This window comes from Dendrobium catenatum, unplaced genomic scaffold, assembly GCF_001605985.2.
Source record: "Dendrobium catenatum unplaced genomic scaffold, ASM160598v2 fragScaff_scaffold_1232, whole genome shotgun sequence".
Lineage (NCBI taxonomy): Eukaryota > Viridiplantae > Streptophyta > Magnoliopsida > Asparagales > Orchidaceae > Dendrobium > Dendrobium catenatum.
Window position 1 is genome coordinate 1,282,906 of NW_021319694.1, and position 20,328 is coordinate 1,303,233.

Consider the following 20,328-nt stretch of genomic DNA (forward strand, 5'->3'; position numbering starts at 1 on the left):
TCTGAATAATGCCCCGCAAGTTATTACCTGCAACGAATTCCAAAAGGACGTGGCTGTTTCTCAGGCAATCGCTAGGAAGCAGTTTGACAGGGTGTTCACGTTTGATAAGGCACTGGGAAGATATATACTATGGAAGGAGAGTGCAGAAGAGCTAAGAATGGACCGAAAGAAGAGTTATCTAAAATTGTTTTGGAGGACAAGCAAAAAAAGCAATTACCACTCATGGAAGATGGAAAAGGAGGAGTTTTAGTAAGAGGCCTAGAGGAAGAAATAGTAACAAGTGTTGATGAAATATTTTTCTCTTTTAGAGAGAGGGTCTTCAAAACGTCGAACTGCTGAGACATTATTGAACAAACAGTCCAACCTCACATCTTCCCCCAGCATCCCATTACCTCTCTCTCTCGCATGAAATCGAAGCCCAATCTGCCGAACCCCTTTACAGAAGCATCCTCTGTCCGATCTCCAGCTCTAAGGACTCCAAACGAATCCTTCTCTGCTGCGATTTGTTCGATCAGAGGTAACAAAAAGTGTTAAACCTCCTTTACTTTCTTGTGTGAAGATAAGGCTAAATTTCTCATTACATCCATCTTTCATTGAGTTCAAACCGAGTAAAAAGTTGCAGCTGTTTCTCCTTTTTTCATTGTCTGTCACATATTTGGAGTTCATCTCAAGTTTAATAAATGATAGTGTAAATTATGACTACACTAGAAAGCCTCTTTACATACTCATGTTTTGACATCGCATGCAAATTCAGTTCTATATATTTCAATATATATAAATGAGTACCTATATGGGTTTTAAATTTCATATCTATTTGTGATATTTGTCTTGTCACATTTCATTTTTAAGAAAGTATAGTCGAAATCGGCAAAAGAAGTTTAATAGAAATGTCTTTGGGAGTCGAAGAAGAAGTGACTTGTATGTTTTGGAAGTGGGAAGGAAAGATCATTTGTTTTAAATGTGGAAATATATGTTAGAAATGTTTTGTGTTGGAAAATGAAATTTTTTTTTTGAAAAATGCTTGTTATAAGAGAAAGTTGAGTGGTTTTGAAGGATAAAGTATTTGATAAAGTGTATATTTATTGAAGGTTGAGATGTTTTGAAGAGGTGAAATATGTATATAATTTGGAAATGCGATTTATATATATATTGTGGAAAAGTAAAAAAAATGTGTTTTTGTGAAAAGTGAAAAGTATAGGTTTTGAAGGGTGGTATTTGTGAGAGATGAAGGGTAAAGTGCTTTATGTTTAAGCAAAGAGATGAAAAGTATATACAGTTTAAGAAATGAAAAATGTGTGATTTTGAAAGGTAAACTTGTGTGAGTTTAGGAGAATAGAAATTGAGTATTTTGGAAAAGAAAAGTAATGTGTATATATCTTTTAAGAGGTTTTGAAAATTACATCAAGTGTATCATAGAAAATAAAGTGAAGAAGAAAAGTGATTTGTGTATAATTAGAAAAGTATTAAAATTTTGGAGTTTATATGTATATATACTTGTGTATGCTGAATAGTGGAGTGTGTGGGTGTAAACATTTAAAAAAGTGAAATATGTTTAAGCTGAAAAGGAAAAGTTAGATGAAATGTGTGACTTTGTGAAAAGCTAAGAGGTATATTTGTAGTTGAAAAGTGGAAAGTTCGAAAGATATTCAAACAAAGCCAGTGTTCAAGCCCGAAGAAAGGTACGTCTTTTATTTTCAGTAAATTTCAATTATTTTATTATTATTTATTAAAAGTGCTTATATCCCTGTTTCCTCTGTTTTCTTTTCTTTATTGGCATAAACTGTGAGGAATGGTACCGGTCGAGGGAACAAAAGAACAAAGAGCTAATGATGTCAGTCGCCTCTATCCAACCGGGTAGAGGTGCTACGGGCGGAACCACCGGGTCGTAGCCCCCGGTGATTGTGAGTATTTCTAAACTTAGAAAACCTTTAGGGACCCCTTGATGTGGTTTGTGCGAAACCTTCCCTTTTAGGTCCCTGTAGTAACTTCAATTTAATTAGGATTAATTTTGCTCTTAGATCCCTAAATCCATTTAAATGTAATACTAAGGGTTAGTAATAACAAATTTTTATCCCACACAACAGTAGTGACACTTAAGGACAAAAATTAGGACCTGGGTCTTAGAAAACTTAGACTTAGGATGCATGTACATTTTTAGGGTAAGAGAACATAATAAATAGAAAACTTAGTGACATTCATTTATTATTATTTTATTATTATTTTTTATTTTTATTTATTTATTTATTTAACAAATTAAATTTAATTACTAAATTTTTTTTAAAATATAATTGGATTTAGGATATATCAAAACCACACTTTCTAATACACAAACTTAGAAATTGTTGTTAGGACAACCGACTTTAGTTTTAGGTTAAGCCGGTGTTTATTTCCTTATTGCACTGTGACGGGCTTTTTCTCGAGTTTTCATTGCATGTTGGTTGTAAAACTGTTGATGTGTTTGCTTATTTACATTTATTTGCACTCTGTGATATGATTTGATTGACGATTAGATTAACCCATAGGTTAGGAGCGATCTGGTGTTAACAAAATTTTCTACAGGTGGCCACACTCGTGCAGGGCTTAAAAGGGGGCTAATTAATTAATAATAAATGAATGCTACAGGTGCTTCAGCTGCTTAGCCCAAAATGAAGAAGAGTGTGGCAAATGTGGCTTAATAATTTAAATCAATTGTTATATATATATAACTGCGTGGGGATGATTTTTTATTATAAATTGTTTAGGATAACCCTGCAGGTGAACTAGATTTTTTTATTTTTTCTTTCTGTGAAATGTAATGTAAATGTAAAAGCGTCTAAAAAATTGTGAAAGTGATTTTGAAAATGGGATAGCACATCCAATTTGGAATCTAAAGAAAGGAGAAATATACCTTAAAGGAATTATTCTCTTTTATTTTGGAAAACCAATTAGGATGATTTTTAGTCCAAATAGAAAAGAAAATACCCTTTTTTAGGGATGAGTTTCTTTTCATTTGGATATCTAGAACGGGCGGACCCGAAAAGTTTGTAGAAGAAGAAAAGATAGAACAAGAAGATTGGAAGAAGAAAGATGAAGAATGAAGAATTCAAGGAACAGTATATCCCATTTCAAAATCACTTGTGTCATTCTTAGGATTAGAATCCGGGTTTGTTGTTAGTGGTGCCCGGCACTTTACTTTTCTGTAAATTCTGGGTGTAATATAGACATTGGAGATTAATTTGGATTATAAAAATTTGTTTGTTTACATTGTTTGTGCAGTAGCTTTTTTAGGGCCCTTGCATGCCGTGTTTTGTTTTAGCCTGGATTCGAATCGGAGAGATTTTTTTTGTAAGGGTACGCTTAAAATTCTTTTACTTGTAATTAAAAATAAAAATTTTTAGGCTCACATAGTAACTCTAACGTTCTAAGAAGTAAGCTCGGGACAGCTGAGAGTCAGCATAAGCATATATTTACTTTCTCTTCTTGTTAGGCACCTCCCCGCCTGCGGAGTTCTGGCAGACCACTTGACCTATGAGGGTGCAGTTCTGTCAAGGGAAGTTGTGCAATCTCTAGGGAAAAACCTATTTTCTAAGCCTAATTTTTAAACTGCTTCATTATCATTTTATGCATTCGAGTCAATTAGCATGCATTGCATTAGATACAAATTAAAAAGAGTCTAAAATATTAATTGCATTTTTAGACATTTCTCACCCTACATAAGTTAAGGGGCCAATTAGGAACTGTCTTAGATGTCGGCCCCCAATTCCTTAAAACTTGAGCAACGTCCCTACCCATTCTTTCATAAGAGACTGAAACACTGATTTTAAAGTGCTTAGGTGGTTAGCTGGCTCCCCAATCCAGGCCGGGGTAAGTCCAGATTTGCACTCATTAGTTAAGTTCGGGTCACTACTTTATAGTACCCAAATTAGATTTAGGTTCTGAGGCAGATTCTTTTTAAGATCTTAAGTCCTCGCCCTCCGGGAATATAATCCCAAATTTCTAATAAAATGTCAACTTGAACATAAATTTTCTCTTAAAAAATATAAAGCCCAACATAGGATAGGCTGAGGTTGTCTCTGAGCTTCTCAGAATCCGGCACCTCCTACTTTTCTTCCTTTGACCCGCTAATAAATGTTCAACATTGAGCTTTCTCCTTGAAAAAATTCCTATTTCTGTTTCCTTGTCTTTTACTTTGTAGTCAAAGGGTATGAGATCATGCTTTAATCGAGAGTTTTCTAGGAGCTTCCTCCTAGGATGTAAATTAAAACTTATAGGGGCTTGCCTTTATAGGGATTTGATAACCCCAGACTAAAATAAACCTTGTTTTATTCATATAAAATAAGGGAAGAATCTTTGGGAATGCAGATATATTTAATAACTTCATTTCTAATCTTAAATATGTTTGTAGGATGTTATTATTGTCTTTTCAGATAATATAATTTTCTACTTGATATATTCAACTTTAGAAATGATGAATTTTATAAAGCTCATTCTTATTTTTGGATGTCTTGAAGAATGTTATGTTCGTCTTTCAAGACAATATAATATTCTCCTTGCTATATCTAAATAAAAGAATGAACAAATTTTTCAAAAAACTTATTTCTATTTTTAAACACATTCTTTAGAATTTCATATTCATCTTTCAAGATGATATATTTTTCTTTGAACTGTGTTTGATTATAGAAATATCAATTTTTAAAACTTATTTTGATATTGAATCCATTATAGAATATTGTGTCAATCTCTCAAGATTTTACTTTATTCTTAATGCAATATTCGATTACAAAATAGGAGGAAATCAAAATATGCGTGGTGACACAATTTTTTTCCCACCAATTCCTCCTTGACTAAATCCAACAAGAAGGACGATATTCTACCAAAAGAAGAACTATCAAACATAAAACTTCCTTCTAATGCCAAAGTAGCGCAAAAATCAGCTACCCGGTTACAATTCCTATTAACATGATGGAAAATGATTTTATTACAGTCATTAAGGAAGAAAAGCTCCTCACTCAAGCACTTCTCCAAATGCCAATCCCTCTTCTTCAAAGAATGTTGTATGTATGTAATCACATTGATGTTATCACTTTCAATGATAACACCTTTACTTTCAAGCTTCCACCCTTGTATGAATTCCCTTATTGCAAAGATCACCTCCAATTCAAGTTGAGCTATATCCCAATGCAATGTGTTCTTCCCAAATGCAAGAAGAAATCTACCTTTGTAATCTCTGAAAAATGACTCCAATACCAGCCCGATTAGTAGAGAGCAAAGAAGCATCCACATTAATCTTAATCCATTCTTGCGGTAGAGGGTAACAAGAAATCATAGACTCCCGATGAAGGTTAGCACCCCAGCTATCTAGAAATGGATGAAGATTAGAAGTAGATAAAGAAATAGCATTCAGTGCCACCAAAGAAGTTGACATAGCAGCCTTCCCATATTTAACCAAGTTGTGGTTCTTCCAATTCCAAAAAACTACAGTGCAATACAATCTCACCAATCCAGAATTTTGGTAAGATCTTCTTCTCAACTCCTCTAAACAATCTTCAAGAGATTGAAAAATAACCACATCAAAGCCCCATTTCTAATTTTGGAAACAACCTCAGTCAAATACTTGCACTTGACCACAATATGTTCATAATTCTCAACCTCAAGGAAACCTCTAGCAAAAGAATCAATAGTAGGAAGCCTTCTAAATTTAAGAAAGTGATTAGTAGGAATAGCAAACTTACTTAATTACCACCAAAAACAACTCCACTTTAATATTGAGCTTAAGCTTCCTCAGCCACATATAGAATCCATCATCTTCTTCCTTGTATTTGCTATTCATCAAAAACTCAAATGCCAAAGCTGATAAAGAATGGCCCGAAAACTTGCTCACTGTCTCCAGCTTATCTATGTCCCCAACTCTGTCAATCGGCACCTGCTTGATTAGCCGAGCCAAATCTTCATGAAAAAATAATTTCAACTTCATATCATCCCACATTCCTTCATTAGAGATAAGTTGCTGCACCTTCATGTCTTCCAAGGGTATGCAATCAATAAAGGTTGGCCAAGCATTAAGACTCATGTCTAATAGCCAATTGTCACTAAGGACATTAATTTTGTTACCTTTACCCACCTTCCATTTAACAATATTCTTAAGGTATTTTCCACCCTCTATCATAATATTCTAGGCATTAGAAGAGTTCTTCTTACAAGCTCCATCTAAGATACCTTCCCCGTGTTTAGCATTGAGAGTTCGGTGGAGCAGGGAGTTCAGGTTTTGGATGCAATTCCAGGCCAATCTTGCCTTTAGTGTACCACTCTTAATAGCGAAAGACTACAAGCCAAGTCCACCCGCACTTCAAGGCTTACAAAGCTCATCCCAAGCAACATAATGTAAGCCTCTTCCCCCATCAGGTTTGTGCCAAATAAAATTTCTGCACAACTTCTCCATCTCATGCAAAATTTTTTTAGGAACCATAGAATGAGTAATTACAAAATTTGGCAGAGATAATAAGGAGGTCTTCAAGAGCACAATTCTACCTCCCAAAGATAATGATTTCTTCCCCCAAACATTCAGTAATACAATCATTACTTGGAGTCATGAAATTGCCACTTTGCTTGATTACTTCTTCTCCCTCTTCAATGGTGTAAGCTTTGTTTAATAGCCTTTTATCATCATCATTTAAAGTTCTCCACTGTATAGGCCAATCATCAAGATTACATTTCCTTTCTTTCCATTTCCATTTAAAAAATGGACCAAGACTTCCTCAATTTGATTTAGATCTTCCACCATATAACCACTTTCATCTTTAATTTTGACAATATAATTAGCATATCTTCTAGCCGATGCAAATGATTGGAAGAATTTAGAATTGCAATCACCCTCCATAATCCATTTGACCTTATCCCTTTGTCTCCACCATGTATCCAACCTTGCTAAAGTAGAATTAAGTTCCCCCACTTTAACTTTGAGAATCCAACAATCTTCATCTGAAAGCCCCCCATCATTAGCTTCTTTGGTTTGTACCTTCTCAATTTCCTTCAACAGGGAATCTTTCAAAATAAAAAAACTTTTGTGTTTTGCCTTACTCCAATAAAACAATGCCTTCAATGACTTTTCATTTTTGAATTGAGAATACTTGACATGCTACCAACAGATTTTTTGCTCCAAACACCTCTTACCACTACAGCCGAAGGCTTGTTAGAAGCCCAACAATCTTCAAATCTAAAAGCTCTTTTAAGCATAGGCTGGAATTAAAGTAAATTTAGGAGTATAAGACAATGATCTGAAGCTAGATGAGCTAGGTGTCTTACCACCAATCGATGTGAAGAGTTAAGTGCAGCTGAATTCACAAAACATTTATCCAATCTTTCAAGTATTCGATCAGCCTCGTATTTATTGTTACATCAAGTGAATCTTAGACCAAGAAATCCAACTTCATGAAAGTCATTAGACGACAAAAAAGATTTCATTTCCTTTGGTCCTAGAGAAAAGATAAATCTTTTCCCTCACCTCTTATCTTCTTTAGAAAGAATACAATTAAAGTCTCCTCTTATTGCTTACGCAATTCCTTGGAAGAATAAAATTCCAACTTCTCCCAAAGTTTTCTTTATTTATATACATCCTTATTGCCATAAATTGAAGCAATTATCCACCATACTCTACTATGTACATCCAAATCACCAATAACAAATTGATTGGAAGATTCCAGCACTTGAAACTTCGCAATGCTAGATTTACAAATCGAAAGAATTCCACCCAACAACCCTTATGAAGATTCTTCAAAGAAATCCCAATCTATACCAATTAATGTATCAACATCAACTACAGGAAAAACACCCATTTTCAATGAAATTTTCTAGTGATGTTTTGGCGGCAAAAATTCCACCGATAAAGCCCGCATAAGAAAATAAATTAAAGTAGTTTTTTTCCAATGGAAAATAATTTTGGCTGCATTCCAACGGAATTAAACCACCGATTAAAAAGAAAAAATAATTAAAAAAATTCTTTTTGCCATGCCGCTCTCGCCAGAGCCAACCCACTCCATGGCTTGTGGGAGCCTACCCGACCAGCCCGCACACGCTCCCGCCTGCCAGGGGATTCGAACCTGGGTTGCTAGGAAAAATCTCAAAGGACCAACCAAATGGCTGTACATGCAAATACTCTGTTAAGGTCATATTTTTATATTTAAACTATATATTGACTTAAAATCAAGAAGTATTTAATTATACAAATAAAAAATGATACTAATTAATTTAATTATAAAAAAATCATAATTAATATAAAAAATTAATATTTACTAATTAATTTTAAAATGAAATTAATTAAATAGTTAATATTATTTTTAATTATTTTTGTTAAATAATTTAAATAGCTAAAATTTAAATCAATTTAATTAAATTTTTAAAATTCAGCTGGAAAATTGAAAAAGCCACTAGAAAATCCGCTGAAAAATTCCATGGGAAAGAAGCCGCCAAAAATTTTCATCATAAAAGTTGCCTCATTTATTTCTATCAGAAAACCGCCGAAAAATAAGCCGCCAGAAAATTCCACTGGAAATGGGTGATTTTTTTGTAGTGATTCCTTCTATCAATATTGGTTATTTTGGTTTCCAACAAACCAATAAAAAATATCCCATGAACCTTCACAATCTCCTTTAAATATAGAGAAAATTTTTCTTTCTAGCTCCTCTACAATTCCGAAAGGCTATAGAAGACATTTATTGAATAAGAGGGGATGAAATCCCCAATTTTTCACCTCCCACCTTCTACTTCTAAGAGCCAAGTTGATTGGACCCAAACCTTTCAATTGTTTTGAGCCTTTTTTTCTTTGCACAAGAAGAACCATTTTCCTTGTTTATCAAATCAAATTTTCCCTCCATATTTGTCAGCATGATACCATCTCTTATTATAATATTTCCTTTACAACCAGTATGAGAAGAATTAGTAACTTCTTTGCGGATCTCACCTTCTTCTACCAATTCTTCTAAAACTTGGAATTTATTTTCATGAACTAAGGAAGCATCATTTTTGGAATTCATACCAGATTGGATGTTTGTAGCCTTTGTCAAATCCTAAACTTCATGCTCCGAGACAGCTCTAGGTTCCAATTTTGTAGCTACCAAAAGCTGATCTGTATTTTTAACCATAGGTTCCACAACTTCTTCAGCTTCTACTGCAGTCACCTCCTAATTAAGATTTAGTCCTCCAGGATTATGTTTTTTTTTTTGTTTTGACTTCCCACTTGGCAGCAACCTTCATAACTGAAACATTCACTGGATTGTTGCTAGCTCTTCTAAAACTTGATCTCTTATTTCTTCTTTTCCCATACTTGACATGAATCCATGGACCATAAACTTTTTTATCAATGGTGGAGCCATTCTCGCCATGATTAATAATTATTTTTGATCTATCTGCCTCCATTAGCTTGAATGAACTGTCCTCATTTATTAGACCAATATTAGTATCCTTCTTGCTTTCCAAACAATCTTTCTTTGAGTGCTCGATCCTACCACAATAGTAACAGAAATTGAGATTTTTTTCATATTCAAACTTCTGAAAAAATTTCCCATTGCTTCCCTCAACCCAAACTCCACACAGCAACTATTCATACAACTTAATTCATACACAAACCCTTCCAAACTCCCTCCTTCCCCACTGGAACATGATTCCATCAATCAAACAAGGTTTTCCCGCCATAGATGTATTCATGCAAATGTTTATATCATCCCAACACTGTAAGGGAAGGTTAGGCATCCTAATCCAAATACAAGCTATCAAACTTTTTAAAGAGGTAGGATCAGAATTTGGAGATCATCTGTCAATACCAATAATTTGCCCGTTAACAAACCATGGTTCACTTGAAAAAATTACTTCAATCAGTCCTTGTTCATAAAATGAGCAAAGAACCTGGCCCATTCCCAACATTATTAGATGAAATTTGCCATATGAAGCCCATTGTCTTCTAAGTTCAAAACTGATAACTTGAAATGGCACATTCACACCAAATACTTTAATAACTAATGATTTATCAAGTTTCCTGGAAATCTCAAGTTCATTTTGAATGTGTAGTTTGACTATTTTTCCATCTTCCAACAGGCATTCACCAAAATCCAGATTTGTCACTTTTATATTTTCTTTTTTGCTCCTAGCATTCAAAGGTGTTTTAGAAGTTGCTCTCGGGGGATCCAAATGAACATTATCAACACATTTACCTAACTCTCCTGAATTGCAATCCCGTACTTTAACTAAATCTACATAAGTTGCCTCCAGCAGATTATTTTGAATCACATTCACTGTCATATTTTCCATAAAATCACTTTCTCTAGCAACCACTTTGTCAATTGATTTTGATTTAATCAATTCGACATTTTCTAAGTCAATCGTCTCAGTTAACCCTTCCACAGAACCTTCGATGGCTTTCTCATTCAAAGCCTATGTCGCCTTCAATGAAAGTGCGGCACCATCATTAACAAAACCATTACCTCTTAAAATAGGGATTTTTCCTACTTTCAACTGAAAACTCACATTGTCTTCCATTTCAACATCTATGCCCTTGTCAATGACTTCAATATCGTTCCTCTTTAACAAACCTCCTTCGTTGATGATTAATAGCTTTCCCACCTTCGACATGGATTTCACACCTTGTGGAGCTTCAGATTTCACATCTCTGAATGTCGGAGGAGAAGACATGAAAGAATGATTTTGAGCATAAGATAGTACTGTAATGGATTGTCGAACATCTAATGGACCACCGGCCGTTGGTGGCCGGTGACCCTCAGCCACCATCGGATCAATCGAAAAAACTGCGCGAATGGAAGTTTCAAATCACACTGAAAAACCTTTTAATCTTTAATTATTAATGGTTCTTGGAATTATGACATGTTGAATATGATTTTTGGGGAAGACCTTGTGAGCATGATAGGCAATGTTAATATTTGTTCTAATTTGGTTGAAGATTGTATGGAATTGAAGTTCACAATGACTGAAATTTTGGCATTGGTTACAGAAGTAGGTATGGAGGAAGATAGTGAGGATCATTTCATTTCATGGATATATAAGTTGAAGCTTAATTCTAGTGTGGAGCTCTTCTGGTGGCGTATTTGTGGGAATGCTATTCCAACAGCTGAATTCCTTATGCATAAAATATTTTCTGATAACATTTTATGTCCAAGGGGCTGTAATGATGCTGAAGATACTAATCATATTACTTCTACATGTCTAAAGCTGATTAGGGTTATCAAATTGCTTAATGACTAAGGATTTACTATATCGAACTTCTATTCATTACAGGCTTGCTTGCAGAAGTTGAAGAAAATGGCTGGGAGACATCCGTTCATTATTAAGGTGTATTTTACTCTGATATGGTTTTCTTGGAATAACAAGAATAAAGTGAAACATGGAAATATGGAGGATAGTGATGCGGTGTTGCTGCTAGAGTGATTAGCTTTATGAATTTTACCAAACAAAATGAAATCATCTTGGATTACTGGGGTGATAACCAGTCTTTAAGACTATTTCTAAATTTTGGCACCCCCTCCCAAGTGGTTGAAGATCAACATTGATGCTTCTATGAAGATATCGAATAAGGCGGGTGTTGGTGGTATTGTAACAGATAGTAAAGGTAGATTTTTGTTAGCATTTGGATTTGGCTGTGTTCATTGGGACATTGCACAATTGGAGTTACTTACTTTCAAATCATTAAAGAAGGTGATGCAAAAATGGATGCAAGATGCCAAAAGGATTATTATTGAGGGAGACAACCATAATGTTAACAATTTTCTTCACAATTTGTACACCAAACTGAAGGAATTGATTGGAAAACATGAATATGAAGATTTGTTATTTTTAAAGGATTTTAATAATGATTTATTCCATTTTTTTAGTCGTGATCGTAATAAGTTAACTGATTATTGTGCTAACTTAGCTATTTCTTTTGATTTTATTTGGGATCTCTTTAGTGAGTTTAGCCTTCCTCTTTCATTTGTTTCTTTGCTGAAGGAGGAATGTGATAGGTTGGTTTTACTTCAATAGTTTGTATCTAGGGTTTTTCCTTTGCTTATTTTAATGCATTTTGCATTTCTCTTAAAAATAAAAGATAATACTATAGTGGAAATGGACCAAAAAATTCCTGGAGCAGACATCAGAAAAAAAATATCAATTTACTATAGAAGCAACCCATTGATTAGTAGAGAACAAGGCCTAAATATTACACCCAATAATCGGAAAACCAACAACACAGTAGTAATTAGAAAGAAAAATATACCAAGAAGCAAAAAGAAATCTTCCTTATGTAAGAATCCCCCTATAAATGAACCGCACAAATTCAATTTCAAATCTCCATAAATCCAACCAGAAATAAAACCTACAACAAAGAATATATAGCTGAAGCTGGCCATATAAGCTTAAGCCCATAATAGTGATAATGTTACATTGAATAACACACAAATGCTACTTTAATATCCTCCCAAAACCAACCAGGCTCACCAAGGACTTGCACTAGATATTGTTAGCATTGAAATGCAACATAAAAACTAAGTACCACAAACTTTCACCTGTAGTCTCCAGATAGACATAAAAGTGACCATAACATCCACAAAAATAAAGATGGACAAACCTCTATAGCAACAAACAAAGAAAGGGTAGTGCACAGTCAGATTAGAACACCATAAATGAAAAGGAAAATAATTATGAAGAAGGCCAAACCATAAAATAATGAACAACTTGAGAAAATTTCTAGGCCCGGCTCCGGGAGTGGACTGCCAAATCATAAAAAAATGAACAGCATGAAAAAAATTTCAAATAATTGCTCAAAATAGGCCATTCGCACATCTTAACCTCAAAATGAACCTCAAGAATAATGAAATACCAATTGCTAAAGTAGAGATGGAAACAAATTATCCATCTATCACAAGCCTCATTAAGATAGCCAATATGAATCTGGCACAACGTAGAAACAAAATATAAAATGAAAAGCAATAAAAGCAAAGGTTAAAATTCATAGCAGTATCCAGGCCCGACCCAATGTCATTCAAATAAAACACCACCTCCAACCCCTATCCAAATAGCACATATAAATAAAAAGAACAAGAAGCCGAATAGCCCCAGTAGAGAAAAACATTACTTTCTAACATAGGGAAGCCCACATTTTTCTAATATAATGATACCTTTAAGAAGGGAAGGGAGTTGATTATACAATAATTTAGTAAGACCTTGGAGTTCATAACCATGGTTAGCTAACCAGTCGGCACAAGCATTACCTTCTCTATGAATATGGTCAACTTAGCATTAATGAAAATCAAAAGTTGTTTAATTTTCCTAATAAGGTAGAAAAATTTGTGATGATAAACCTTCTCCTCATTATCATTAAGGCATACAAGCATTTGAAGAGCATCAACTTCAATCCAAATGTTAATTAAACCAAGAGAGACAAAGTTTTAGGCCTAATAAGATAGCAGACAGCTCAGAGAAAATAATAGAACAAGTAGGAAGAAGACTCACAAAAGCAATAACAAAATTACCATTAGAATCCCTAATGATTCCACCACAACCACATTTCTCCCCTCTGAACGACCCATCACTATTTAATTTAAACATGTTTGAGGCATTTTAATCCAATAAATATCAATCTATGCTCCTCCTTACAAACCTTTTCATGAAAAACTAAACCAAATTCCCTAGCAACATGAGAATAACCTTTAAAATTCTTAGCACTCAGAAGATTGACTCTAAATATATTACAAACTTTATATTTAACATTTCTAATAATTTGGTCATGATCCATAATGATGTTGTTAAAAAGAGAGTTATTTCTATCGGTCCACGGATACCAGAGAATAAGAGAGGGAATAAGATTAACAATGTGCCCTCTCACATTAGTAAACAACAAATGAAGGATTTCCTTAATAGAAATATTACTCTTAAAATGGTTAAGATTAAAAATATCCACAAAATGAATCCAAACTTTAGCAGCAATAGGCCCAAAAATAAAAATATGATGCATATTCTCGACATAATAACAACATTAACACTTAGATGCTAAAATAAAACAACGTTTAATTAAAATATCATCTGTAGGAAAAAAATTATGCACAACTCTCTAAATAAAAGTAGCAATTGAAGTGGGAATGCTTTTGTGCCATATCATAGAATAAACCTTGGAAGAATCCAGTTTAATTCTAAAGGTGTTCCAAAACTTCTTAATACTAAAGATGCCATTGCTAGCCATATTACACAACAAGAAATCATCAGCATCCATTTTTAAAGGAATTTTGAATAATCTGATTAATAATTGATATAGGAACAACATACATTAATTTCAAAATATACAAACAATTATTGTTAATAAAATAATTAACCTTGATAGAATAAGTGGAGACTGAATGAATCATATTATCAATAGAAGTTTGATTCAACCACTTGTCCTTCCAAAAAAATAGATTAGCACATCTAATACCTCACCGAATATGAGGTTCCACTTCCCATTTAATATTGCACAACCTTTTTGAGATCCTAGAGTCGCCCCTTTTATAAGTATAAATAGTAGGATGATTGCCAACACAACATTTATACTTCATGAACTTGGACCAAAGATTGGTTTTAGCATGAAAGTTATACCAAAGTTTATTCGAAAAAGCTTGAGCTATGTCCCTATGTTATTGCAACCCAAATAGCCTTCATCCAAAGTACCACAACACTTATTCCAAGAAGACTAAAGGATTTTAGAATTACCACTCTTGCCTTTCCAAAAACAAAAAAACTTGTTTATAACTATTTCCAATCTATCACAGACTGCAAGCATAGGCTAAATAGTTTGAAAGATATAAATAGGGAGAGAGCAAAGAGTGCTTTTAATTAACACCAATCTACCACCAAAGCTAAGAAAATTAAATTCCAAAGAGTTTAGTTTATTCTGCACGGCAACAATCAAATCATCAAAGAGAAAGGATTTTTATGAACTTTAAAAAGAGGAACCCATAGATATTTTAAAGGAAGGGAGCCTTGCATAAAACTAGTAATATTTTTAATATCAATAATGAAACCACCAGGCAAATTGTTAGGGGCAATGAAGCAACATTTCTTTATATTATGGTTTAACCAACTCACCAAGTCAAAATTATACAAAAAATTAATAAGCTTATTAACCATATTAATGGAACCGTTATAAAAAATAATAACATCATCAGCAAAGTAGAAGTGGGAGATAGGAAAACCCCTAGAAGTTCTAAAGTAGAGGTTGGGGTGAGCTTCAAAGAGGCGGGTAAGACCTCTAGAAAGATAAATAGCTGTAATGATAAAAAGAGCAGGGGACAAAGGATCATCTTGTTTAATACCATGAGAGGATTTAAAAAAATTCATTACTTTTCCATTAATAATAATGAAAAAATATGAAACCTCAATATCATTCTGAATCAATATAAGAACTTCCAGTTAATCTTATCGTAGGCTTTGGCAATATGTAATTTAAAAACCATGTTACCACCTCTGACTTTAAGGTTAAGGTCTTGAATAAGTTCTTGAGCCAAAAGGATGTTTTTAGTAATGGCTCTCCCTTTAATAAATCCCATTTGGAAAGGAAAGATGATCTAAGAAAAAAAAGGGTCTACATGATTCATCAAAATTTTAGAAATCAGCTTACTAAAAAAGAGCAAAGACTAATAGGACAAAAATCATCCTACATATGAGCAGTAACTTTCATGGGAATAAGCAAAATAGAAGTACTAGAAAAATACTTCGACATAGGGTTGCCATTAAAAAAATCCAAAATAATAGCATATAAGTCATTACAAAAAATACACCAAGTTTTTGGAAGAAATTTAGTAGTAAAACCATCAGGACCAGCGACATAATCAACATTCATATCAAAAACATTTTTCTTGACTTTCTCCAATGAAGGTAAATGAGTAAGAGTATTGTTATCCACCTCCTTAAGGATGTTAGGAATAAACTCAGGTTGATCAATCGGATGAGGTTCAAAATTTTTATTAAATAACTTAAAGAAATTGTCAACAACAGACTTAGTAATCTCATCTTCCTCCTCAATAAAGCTCCCATCATGAAGACCAATTTTGTGAATAAAACTTTTAGCAGTATTCTTTGTGACCAAAGAATGAAAATATTTAGTATTCTTATCCCCTTCATTCATACATTTAGAGCAAGATTTTTGTTTCCAAAAAAATTCCTCTTGCTCTTGAAGCTTAAACAAATAATTTTTAGCCACTTTCAAATTGCCAACATTAACATCCGAAGGATCATTTTGACAAGCAAGCTCATAGGAATTTACTTTTTCTTTAGCAAAAACAATATTAGAGAAAAGGTTTTTAAAAATATTTCTACTCCACCAATTAAGTTTATATTTAACCCTTTTGCGTTTAAACCACGATCTATTCATCCCAACACTATTATTGTCATGATACAAAGCCCCCCCCCCCCCCCGAAAACAAAGCCCCCCCCCCCCCCCCATCCCTCCCCAATTATCTTTGACTAGATCTATGAAAGAGTTATCTAATAACCACATTTTTTGAAATATGTAGTTATGAGATGAGATAGTCAGAGTAGATTTGATACCAATCCGAAAAGAAGAATGATCAGAGCAAGTTTTACTTAAGTGCTCAACAAATATATTATTTCTAGAATTTATCCATAAATAATTAAACAGAACATGATATAATCATTTCCACATATTACCCCGTTTTACAAGTAAAAGGATTGCTACTGAATCCAATGTCAATAAGATTACATTCCATCATCAAACTATTAAAATCATCCATATCTTGAAAAATAGGATTATAATCACCAATCCTTTCAGAGGGGTTAGAGATAATATTAAAATCACCACCAACTAGCCAAGGAGAATTAATTATATATCTAAAAATAGAAAGCTGGTGCCAAAGATCCTTTCTAATAATACGAAAAGAAGAAGCATATATGAGTGAGGCATAAAAATTAAAATGCATAAACTCAATTTTGCAATGTAAAACTTGAGTAAAGTCTCCAATAAAATTAATGCTAATAGGATCTTTCCAAAAAATCCAAATTTTATTAAAACATTTGTCATACTATGATTAAAACCAAGAACCCTACTAGTCTCATCCAGCTTGGAAGAAGAAATAAGGGTCTCTAATAAAACAAGAAAATAGATGTTATGAATGTGACAAAAGTTGTGAACTCTAATCTTAGAAGAAGGGCAACCAATGCCCCTAACATTCCAAATAATCAATTAAATCATTAAAAAAAATATTTGTTAAAAGTTTGAGAATGCATGCTTCTCGGAGAAAAATCATGTAGGTTACTTACTTTTTTTGTTTTTCTTATTTTCAACCAAAATAAATTCATGCTCTTCATTGACAAAATCATTATTATCATTATCATTAACCATGTCATGTTTATTACAAGAGGAAGAAATCTTACCACTTAGACCTTTAACCTTTTTCTATAATTCCTTGGAAGTACCATATTTATTTTGAAGTTCATCACCGTTCCTCGAGTTATTCGTAAAACCCTCTATGTCCTCTTGCTCCTCCTGCACATATTCCCCTTCTTCTCTATTTTCATTAGAATTATTATCTTGACCATTCACAAAAGGTTGAGTATCACATATATCTTAACATTTATCAATGTTACCCATAATATCCACTTAACTTTTATGGGTAGTACAAGGAATACAATTATGTTTTGAAGAAATTAGTAACCATCTGCTCATCAATATGATCCAAATTAAGTAAATCCTTATTAACCAAATATAAGAACCGAACCAAATATGATGGGGCTCTTGAGATCCTTCCTCAAAAGATGCAGGATTCGGTTCCTCAGTCTTCTTTTCATACCCACCTATACCTTGATCATTACTATTAGTAATCAACTCATCAACATGATTACTATTTTTCTCTTGAGTTGGATTGGATGCAATAGGAAAATCCAACAAATGCACTTGGTTAGCATCCTCATGAGCAGCTTGATAAATAGAAATATTTTTACCTTTGGATTTTTTAAATATCCTTAATAATATTACATAATTTACGATGCAAAATAAAACTTTCTGAATTGCTATGACCATGCATTTTATAATGACTACAGAAAATAGGCAAGTTTTCAAATTCAACCTTTTGTTGATACCTATTCATTTCTGAACCAATCAAGATTTTCTTAACATGTTTCTTTGAAATATCCATTTCCACCTAAACATGTGCCACCTACGAATGAGAAAAAGTCTCAATCACTTCATCCGTCTGTAGGGTCCTTCCAAAAATGAAACCTAAAGCAAGTAAGATATGAGAATTAAAAAGATAAAGCCTAAAATTAGGGAAAGAAACCTAAATAGGAGCTATTGGTGATTCCTTTTAAACATCAAAATTTGGAGTCCACTTAAACAAACGCATTTGATAACCCTGAATGTAATACGTTATTATGGAAAAAAATGTGATTATAATCTAAATTGTTTGATAGTTGAATCGCAATATGCTATTGATCTAACAAACCAACATTAGAAGATTCCAAAAAGTTTAAGTGAAAGAAAAAACTTATGAATAATATCAAGATTTGACCTTTTAAGTATAAACTTCATACAGCATAAAAGCAAAAAGGATAGATAGTTTAAGAACAAATCATCAAACACAACTACAGGTAAACCTTTCAAAAGGATTGAACTAAATCAAACTCGAAAGAAGAAGATGACACGCCTCCCGCAAGAACATCATTAAAGGAATAGGATTTACCATCAGTATTCGAATGAGCCCAAAAGGTTGATGACGATGGGGTCGTCATCACCCAAACTCCTTAGAAAAATTAAAAACCAACAAAATGAAATTACAAAGAATAATAGTAGGCAAATAGTGATGAAATCAAATAAAAAACCAAAAAATCAACCAGCATTCAACTGCATGAAGCATCAAAAAGAAAACCCCAAAATCGCCATCGTATCGCCAAAGCCCAGTGCAAAAAGGAGAGTCTAAACTATTTGATTATTTTAATCACTTGTAATTAGCAGGGATGCCCTAATTAGGGTTTCTATTTTTAACTAATTGTCCAGTATGATTTAAAATTGTCCTATATGATTAGGTTAAAAAAAATAGAAAATTCTCTAACTCATCAAATAACTCCCCCTGAGTGTGTGTGTGTATAAGATTACTTAGCTTGGGGTCCACTAAGTACATGACTTGACTCTAGAAAAGTAAAAAGTATATTTAATTTTAAATTACATATAGACTAAATAATTTTCTATACGATCTTGAGTTAATTTGCAATGCAAGTGAACTTGTGCACCTGAAAAATTAGTGAGTAGGACAAACATATTAGATATGCAAGAATAGTAGTAGTAAAAAATAATTATATTTTTTATCATTAAAGGCACTATACTTGGAACAATTATTATGTCCTCTGACTGGACGTAGAGCTACGTTCGGCCGCCAATAACATGTCGCCACGTGCTCTTACTCTTTATCGCGCGGCCCGACGACTTGACCCGGAGCAGAACCCGGGAATGCTATATTCGCGATTTTCTCGGTATTGCTAGGTATTTGCTCGGTATTTGCTAGGTATTACTTTGCAAAAATGAGAAATACCGCTCTATGAAGACCAATACCATGCAAATACCGAGTTGTACCGAGTTTTTTTACAACTCGGTACAACTTGGTACAACTCAGTATTTGCTCAGGATTTGCTCGATATTGTTAGGGATTTGCTCGGTATTGCTAGGTATTTGCTCGGTATTGCTAGAAAAAACTCGAAACAACTTGGTACAACTCAGTATTTGCTCGATATTGCAAGGTATTTGCTCGGTATTGTTCGATATTGGTTATTGCCAAGCAAAATCGACCAATACCTAGCAATACCGAGCAATCTTAGGTCCGTTCAGGGTCGGATTGTCGGGGCGCGCGATAAATAATGAAAATGCGTGGCGCGATTCTACTGGGGGCCGAACGTAGATTTGCGTACGTTCACCGGACCAAATAAAAGTTTCTATACTTGGGCTCAGATTTGCAATAGTTTTTTATTTGAAATTGTTGTATTTTCTTTATGTTCGAGTTTGATTATGTGTTTCTTTAGTAAAGAAAAAAATGGGAGAGTTTGGTTATCATTGATTTTTTTTTCTTCTCTTAAATTGTCTATGAGTTATTATTGACTAATCTAGAATGTTGATATAAAGTATGAAAATTTTAATTTTTTTGTAATACAATGTTAATTCCTTAGAAATGTTTTTCCTTTCTTTTTTCTCTCTAAAACTTTAAATTAAATTATAATTAGATTTAGATGAGGAGATCATCTTTATGGTCCAATAGATATTTATCTTATAATTATAATTTTATAAAAAATTGTGACTTATTTTTTTTGTTTTCTTATTTAATGTGTTGATTTTATTATTAT